This window comes from Vigna unguiculata, chromosome 6, assembly GCF_037176805.1.
Source record: "Vigna unguiculata cultivar grain cowpea cultivar isolate G323 ecotype 2 chromosome 6, ASM3717680v1, whole genome shotgun sequence".
In the NCBI taxonomy this organism is placed as follows: Eukaryota; Viridiplantae; Streptophyta; class Magnoliopsida; order Fabales; family Fabaceae; genus Vigna; species Vigna unguiculata.
The window spans coordinates 27,997,389-28,006,974 of NC_140797.1; positions in this window are offsets into that span (position 1 = coordinate 27,997,389).

A 9,586-nucleotide genomic window follows, 5' to 3' on the forward strand; every position below is an offset into this window, starting at 1 on the left:
TCTTCATTATGGATACTAACATCTATTAGTTCATCTTCATTAAGAGAATTCCCTATGGACTCATCCCAACCACTGACATCAAACTCCTCCACATCATTTTCCTTCTGAACATTAGGTTCATACACACTCTCCTCGATCCCATTGTCTTCATTATCACCCTCCCCACCCATATCAACCTCAACATGACCCTCATTCACACCCACATCAACCTAAACTTGAGCTTGAGGGTCCTCTTCAAAGTGGACATCATCTTCAACTTGACACTCACTCAAACAACCTCGACCTGAGCCTGAGGATCCTCTTCAAAATGGATATCATCTTGAGCATGACCCTCACTCAGACCCATATAAACCTCAACCTTAGCTTCATTGTCCCCTTCTAATTGCACATGAACCTTAGTCTAATCCTCAATAGATTTAAAAATAAATTTGGTGAAAATTAATGAATAAGTTTATTGATGCGATAGATAAAAAATTGTGAAAATAAATAAAATTTGAAGTTTACCAAAATATTCTTGATGAAAAAATAGAATAATTTTGTAATTTGAAGTGATAAAAAAATTAAAATTAAATAATACGAATTTAAAAAATTTATAAAGAATTAAATAAAATTTTAAAATAAATAATTACAATTTAAAATATGAATTTGTGTGTGTGTATATATATATATATACACACACAAATATATATATATATATATATATATATATATATATATATATATATATATATATATATATATATGGGTTAAATATGTTTTTGGTCTTTTAACTTTTAGTAGAAATTGAAAATAGTTCCTTCTCGAAACTTTGGACTAATTTAATCCCTCAACTTTGAAAATGTGTGTATTTAGTCCTTTTAACCAATTTGTTTTAAGTTTATTTGACATTTTAAACACATTTCATGATAGTATTTGAATTGTTTACAACGTTTAACTCATTTTTCGCTTCAATATTTACATAGAAACACGTTTAAAATAAACTTAACAAAATTTGGTTTAAAGGACTAAATTCACCAATTTATTAAAAATGAAAGACTAAATTGGTCCAAGTTTCGAAGAATGACTAATTCTAATTTTCATTAAAAGTTAAGGGATAAAAAACATATTTAATTTTATATATATATATATATATATATATATATATATATATATATATATATATATATATATATATATTATATGGAGAGGGCACGAAAGTAAAGTGGTTAATGTCTGCTCAAATCTTTACAATATTGAGATGATGGATTTTGAAGAAGAATTCGCAAATCCATCTTTCCTTTTCTGCTTAAATCAGTGATTGGGAACACAAAAACTTTTTAAATTCGTCCTTTATAATTTGCATGAAGAGTACAAACTACACAAACGAACATAGGCTTAAGTGTTTTTTCTGCTCCTGTTTTATTTGTGTAGGTTTTTAAAGTTTTGAACTTTCCCTTGGTTTTAGCATCTGTTCTCAATCTAATTCTTATTCTCATGATCATGTAGTTGCAAGTTTTGACTGTAGTTTTCAATTTAACTGTTCATACCTTAATTTGAATCAGCATTTTTATTTTATTTAAATTTAACATTTTTTCAATTATAAAGTCATTTATTGTAGTACTCACATTGAGTGTTTTTATAGGTTTTATAATTTATTAGATAAATTTTGTTCAATTTTTTCAATCATATGGATGTAAGGATGTGCAAAATCTTTTTGGGTTATTATAATTGATTATACATATTTGATTATTTAGTAATGGATTACACCCTTCGGAAAGTAAACAATTTTGTAATCGATTACAAAGTAAAATCGTTTTTTTCCAACACAATTTTAGGTCCAAAATCGTGTGCTCTACGCAATTTCTTCATTTGATCTTTTGAAGATCTAAAATCAAGAAAAACGTTACAGAGATGAACGATTTCTTCATTTAAAAACTTGTAGTATGATTTGTCTATTTTTATAATTTTTTAAAAATCTACCTATTTTCCTAATAAAAGAAGCAAATTTGCCTACTATGAAAAAAAAACCGATTTTGGAAGTGGCTATTATACTTAAGCGTGAGACGACTAACACTTAACTCATTGCACTCCAGACGATATCAGTTTTAGTCTCTTAAACGACCCAATATTTAACTATTAGACGTTAAAATTTGAGAAGTTTATCATGTGTTGTTTATAACTAGAAGGCTTTAAAGGTGTAGAGAAGGATTGGAATTTTACACATATACCACTTGACCCGTCTAGAAGCTGAATCATATTTATATTTATACTTGACAGCATTTTCAGAACAATATATACTCTGGATGCATAGTCTAGAACACGCTGCGAAACTATGTTTCTATTCACACTCCTAAGCGTTATTCTACTGGTCCTTTTTCTTTCAATTCCTAAATAACGAACCAGCATGACTAGTACAATGTATATTTATTCTATAAATTTATATAAATTATATAAATTAAATGATAAAAATGGGATTAGAATATATGTACATCAATATCAATTATTTGTATAATGTCTTGTCAAAGAAAAAAAAATGGGATTTACCTAGTGAATAGAATATAGTTAAAAAGAAAGAATTGATTAAGATTGGATTTGATCCATATCAAATATATTATTCCAAAATGGATTTTTGAAGTCATTCTAATCATAACACTAAATTCTTTTTTATTGATACATAAATGTACTCACAAAATAAAATATTTCATCGAAACATTGATAAAATGGATTCAATATGTTCTGTCCCTAAACCAAATTTTTATCTTTTTATTAAAAAATTCTATTTTTCAAATTTTTTTTCTTAGTATTAAATATAAATCTACCTATCGAATCTTAGTATTAGTATTAGTAATAAATTATAGAAATGAAGTTTTAACCTCCGTCCTTTGCAACAAACAAATCATTCCTGTTAAGAATTTTCTTACACTTTTTGTTTCTAATCATTTACGGATATGTTATGTTTTCAAACGAACATACAGCTCTTCCAAAGGCAAAATTTCCTCGGATCACATATCACATCATAATCATATTAGTTTTGAACTCTAGCATGTTAGGCACCCAAATAATAATGTTAAGGACAAGTGTGAAGAAAACATTGAAACATAAACCTTTTTCTATGTTATAGTGATTGCAGTTTCCAGGTGCAGGTGCAGGTGCAGCACATGAAATGCATAATGGCTGAGCAACGAATGAGAAGTGATGTTGCTTCTTCCTCTAAATAGGGGTAGCAATTAGGGCTTGGTCCGTCGGGCCGACTCGCAGGCCCGCAGAAAAAACGCGGGGCGGAGTAAAGTAGTGAGCACGCAGGCCTGCATAGGCCCGACCCGTAAGTCCGCATAAAATTTTGAAAATAAAAACTTGCACTTGTGTATATTAATTACTTCTTTTATGGACTCTTGCATTAATGTTTCAAATTCTTGTATAACTGGAAAAAATAAGTATTATTTAATTTTTAATGTGCTAAAAATTTAAAGAATACATTATGTATGTCATAGTATGAATATGATGAAAATGTTAAATTATCAATTTATCATCTAATTCTCCAAAGTTTTTAGTTAATTTTGTGAACTTCTTAAAGTTTTCCAATTTTTAAACATTGGAAGTTTTATCATAAAAATAAAAAATATAAAAAAAAATAAGCGAGCCAGCCCGCAGGCCAAGGAGTAAGCGGGGCAGGACGGGCCAGCCCGCATTGTGCAGATCTTATGCGGGTTGAGCCTAAATGGGTCGGACCGGCCCCCATTGCCACCCCTACCTCTAACCATCTAAAATATATGACGTTTTGTTATGTTGTACTCGATATGAGGTAGACAAGGTTTCGTTGTGTTGGATAATGTAGATACCTCAGAAGAACTAGAAAAAGTGATTGAAGATTGTGATTTATTAGGAGCAGGAAGTAGAGTCATTGTTACAACTAGAAATAAGTATTCCTTACCTTCCAAACTCTAACCTGTTTGGTTTCATTTACTGCATCATTATTTCTATAGGATTATCTTTTTGACAATAAAGTTTCATTTTCTGTCTATCTAAATGGCATAAAGGTGGGTTGGAGTTGCAAGAAGAAAGTTTGCATAAATTTAATTTAAGATCATGTGTTATTTTGAGATCATGACATCAGACAATTTGACAAAATAATTAAAGTGTATGATGATTTCAAGAACATAACATTTGTTTCTGAACATGAATTTGGTACCAAAAGGATGATAAAAGAGTGTGGGGTGTTTCCAAATATGCCACAACAGGGTTGAAGCTGATTAGTAGCAATAGCAAAGAAATTGTTAAATGGGAATGCAGAGAAATCAGAGTTGGAGGCTCTAATAATGAAAATGAAAAACAGGGAACAACTTCTTTCTACAACCAAGAGGATGAGAACTTCACCGTAAGTTATAACCTTCTTGCGAACCTCATGATTGATCCAAGACTTACATGAAGGAGCATATTTTCAATGCTCCAATTGGAAAAGCAAATATTCAGTAGGGCATGTAATACGGTCCTCTGTTGATGGTTGTACAACTTTAACACAGCACAGTATATGTGTATATCTTTCATGTTTTCACTATATGGGTAAATTAATTAATTTACATCAAATTCAGTCGTTTCTCTTCCAAATATTTAAGTTTTTGAGTTTGTAATCCTACTATTTTTAGAGTTAGTTGAGTTAGTTTTCTGTTGTTACCGTTATAGGGCTTGTTTTCCCCTTTTTCTCTGCAGAGCTTAGCCCTATATAACTAAGTCTCTATATTTGTATCAATTGAGTTGATCAATAAAGCATTATGATTTCTATCTCTGGTTTTTATCTTCTGTTACCCTTTATACACTAATATGGTATTAGTTTGGTAATTACCCTCCTTCATTTCCGCCTTTCCGGTCTTTTGCTTCTTCTCTCTGATCAACCATGGCTCACCTAAGCCAAAACCCTCCGGATCATGTCATAAATCCGGCAAACCCTTTATACCTCCACCCTGGAGAAAACCCTGCACTCATCCTTGTTTCACCCGTTCTCACCGAAAACAACTTCCATCAGTGGTAAAGAGAAATGATGGTCGCTCTTGAAACCAAGAACAAGGAAACACAACACAACACAAATCTTTGTTTCTCCTTCAGGTGACATCTCTTCCTCTTGGATTCTGGACAGTGGTGCCACTGATCACATTTGTCCATCCAAAGTTCTTTAAATCTTTATCACCTATCACACCTATACATATCAAATTGCCTAATAACACCACTGTCACTGCTTCCTTTTCTGGCACAATTAACCTTGGCAATTTGATTCTTAAAAACGTTTTGTATGTACCAGATTTTGTTGCCTTCCTTATTTCCATTCCTAAACTCCTTTCATATACTGATTGCATGATTATTTTCTGTGAACAAATGTGCTTTATCATGCAGAAATCAACATTTCAGATGATTGGTGCAGCTAAGCAGTGTCGAGGCTTGTTCTACCTTCAACATTCCAGTATAGCCAAACATAAATCATGTGATTCAGTTTCTCATATTAGTTGTACTATACCTCAGTTTGCTAATGTTGTTTCCAATAAAGAGCCTATGTTATGGCATCTTAAGTTAGGACACACTTCAAACAGAATTTTGAAACACATGTCTCTCATATACACTGATATACATTTCGATTATGTTCAACCTTGTGATACTTGTCACTTTGCTAAACAAAAGAAGTTGCCTTTTTCTCATAGTACAAAAAAAAGCCTCAGGTTCTTTGAATTAGTTCATGTAGATATATAGGGGTCATTGCAACATCTTCTATTGATGGTTTTAAATACTTCTTGACTGTTGTTGATGATTTCACTCGTTTTACATGGATTCATCCTTTAAAGCTCAAATATGATGTTAAAACCATATTACCTTCATTCATTCTGCAAATTGAAAATCAATTCAATTTGAAACTACAACGCATTCGGTCTGATAATGGAAAAGAATTCCTTTTACATGATTTTTATTCAACAAAAAGAATTTTTCATGAAACCACATGTGTTGAGACTCCTCAACAAAATAGTATTGTTGAAAGAAAGCATCAACATTTGATCAATGTTAGTCGTGCATTGCTTTTTCAAGCTCATCTTCCAACCTATTTTTGGTCTTTTGCTGTTAAACATGACACTCACATTATCAATAGGCTTCCCACTCCTTTTTTAAAATTAAAATCACCATATGAACTACTTCATGGACACTCTCCTGATTTAACTCATTTATGAGTTTTTGGATGCTTGGCTTTTGCTTCCACCATTCTTGTTGGTCGCACTAAATTTGACAAAAGGGAAACTAAAGCTATTTTTCTTGGTTTTAAACTTGGTACCAAAGGCTATATCCTTTATGATCTTTCAAGTAAAATCATTTTCATATCTCGAAATGTTGTTTTCTATGAAACCCATTTTCCATATGATACACTTCATTCAAACACATAAGACACCAATACCATTGTTGTCTCCAATAATGAACAGTTTGATTGTATCATTCCTTTACAAAATTTTGTTTCCCCAATGCATGACAATTCAAGTATTCCTTTACAGCAACATGACATTGTTAATACTGAATCTGCATCACATGATTTCATCCAGAATCACATGATTCTGATTAGCTTATTGAATGTGTATCACGAGTTTCTACTCGTTCCAAGAAGCCTCCCTACTATTTGGCTGACTATCATTGTCCCACCATTTCTTCCTCTAATGTCACCTACAGTACTCCCTATCCTTTGCATTCTTACCTTCCTTATTCTAATTGTTCACAATCTCACACAACTTTTTGTCTTTCACTTTTTGGTACATATGAGCCAACTTCCTTTAAAGAGGCTAATCAGATTGATTGTTGGCAAAGACCTATGAAAGCTGAATTGGATGCCCTTGAAAGAAATAAAACATGGTCTCTCGTTCCTCTCCCTCCAGGAAAGAAAGTTGTAAACTGCAAATGGGTTTACCGAACCAAATTCAGAGCTGATGGCTCCATAGAAAGGTATAAAGCACGCCTAGTCGCCAAGGGCTTCACTCAAACTGAGGGGATTGATTTCTTTGATACTTTTTCACCTGTTGTCAAGCTCACAACAATTCGGTTTCTTCTCTCTATTGCTATATCTTATGGTTGGTTTTTACATCAACTTGATATTAATAATGCCTTTTTAAATGGTGACCTTGATGAAAAAGTATATATGAGGCCTCCTCCCGGTTTGCTCCATTCTTCCGCCAATTTATTTTGCAAGCTTCATAAATCTTTATATGGTTTAAGGCAAGCCAGTAGACAGTGGAATGCCAATCTCACTTCTGTCCTATTACACTTTGGCTTCACTCAAAGCTCCGCTGATCATTCCTTATTTGTTCAGAAAACACCAGCTGCTTTTACTGCTCTTTTAATCTATGTTGACGACATAGTTATAGCTGGGAACAATATTCAAACCATTGCACACCTTAAGTCCTATCTTAATGATCACTTTCATATCAAAGATCTCGAAGAATTGAAATACTTCTTAGGGCTTGAAGTTGCCCGTTCTCAACGTGGATTGGTTATTAATCAAAGGAAGTATTGTCTTGATATCATTTCTGACTTTGGCTTAACAGGTTGCAAACCTGTCTCTTCCCTTGCCAACCCCTCTATCAAGTTGAATGCCACTGATGGAGAACTTGTCTCTAATCCCACGAATTTTCGAAAGCTCATTGGCAAGTTATTATATCTCACCCACACACGGCCTGACATTAGCTTTGCTGTTCAACAAGTCAGCCAATTCATGACAGCTCCAAGAACTTCTCATTTACAAGCAGCCCTCCAGATCCTCAAATATCTCAAAAATGCTCCTGGCCAGGGTTTATTTTATCCTGCTCATAACCCTCATAGACTTCAAGCTTTTTCCGATTCAGACTGGGCTTCCTGTAGCACAACACGCAAATCAGTCACCGGTTATTGTGTTTTCTATGGCCACTGCTTAATATCGTGGAAATCCAAAAAGCAATCTACTGTCTCCCGAAGTTCCACATAGGCTGAATATCGGGCTCTTGCTGTTGTTGCCTATGAAATTCAGTGGTTAAAATACATATCTGACGAATTATCTCTGGCTATTCCACTGCCTATACCCACCTTATGTGACAATCAATCCACTATCTAGCTTGCTAAGAATCCCTCCTTCCATGAAAGGACAAAACACATTGAAGTGGATTGCCACTTCATTCGTTCCAAGATAGTTGACGGGCTCATTGTTCTCTCTCATCTTTCTTCTCAACATCAAATTGCTGATGTTTTTACCAAAGCTTTACATCCTAAGTCCTTTTCTATTTTCGTTTCCAAGTTGGGTTTAATCAATATTCACAACCCACCTTGAGAGGGGGTATTAGAGTTAGTTGAGTTAGTTTTTTGTTGTTACCGTTATAGGGTTTGTTTTCCCCTTTTTCTCTGCGGAGCTTAGCCCTATATAACTAAGTCTCTATCTTTGTATCAATTGAGTTGATCAATAAAGCATTATGATTTCTATCTCTAGTTTTTATCTTCTGTTATCCTCTATACACTAATAACTATAGGACTGCACTTTGGTGCTGATGTGTCCTAAATGAACAATCATTCTGTGCAAGCCATTATAGTTAATGTTCTCTATATTTTGCCGTTACCAGTTGGTATTTTCAAATAATTTATTCTTCGGAGCACAAAGCCATTATAGTTGATGTATTTGGTCGTGATTAAATTATCAGATATTTGTTTTTTAAGACATTTCCAGTGCAACATCGGTGAAAGAGTGTTGAGGAGTGTGGAAGTTTTGGTACAAAAGAAAAGTGTGTATGGGCGATCAAGAAGGCCCATGGTCTAGGACAGTGACATCCATTACACTTTGGATGGGTGTTGTTCTAAGGTCTGTTCAATGGCAAAGCCTATGTCATAATTTGTGGTAGAGGGGGTCTATGTTCGCGCAGCCTCTACATTCCAGTCTTAGGTTGTTTTTCTGTGTAATTGTATTTAACTTCAATTAATTTAGTTTTGTTTTTATCATTATCATAATTAAGGTTTAATTGCAGCCCATCATTGCACAGTTCTGGTTTTGTATGTTCTTACTCTGCATGTTGTTTCTTTTTGGTTGTTGTACGCTCTTGTATTTGGAATTCTCATGTTTCTGTTGTCTGCATATTTCTTTTTTTGGCTGGTGTACGTTCTTGTATTTGGAATCCTCATGTTTCTGTTGTGGTACTCACATTGAGTGTTTTTAAAGTTTTTATTTAGTTTCTATAATTTATTTGGTAAGATTTGTTCAATTATTAAAATTCAAAACTTATTATGGATGCGAGAATGTGTAAAATCTTTCTACAAGGGAAAAAAATTGATGCGAGACAGTATTTTATGGAGAACAAAAGTTCAAGCTAGTCTACTTTATTATGTTTCGTTTCGGTAAAGCTAAGGCTACACTAGTTCATGTTTTGTTTTGTACATGTCAAGAAAGTACTCAAACTGATACTCGAAAAATATGATAAGACATAAGATTAAAAATAATACACATTAAAATAACTAATACACCATAATGTACAATTCCACATGTACACTGCACCACAAGTAATATAATTTTCTTTTTGTCACAATATATTCTTCAACATATGATATTGTTTCTTTTTGTTTACAAGTACGTAAT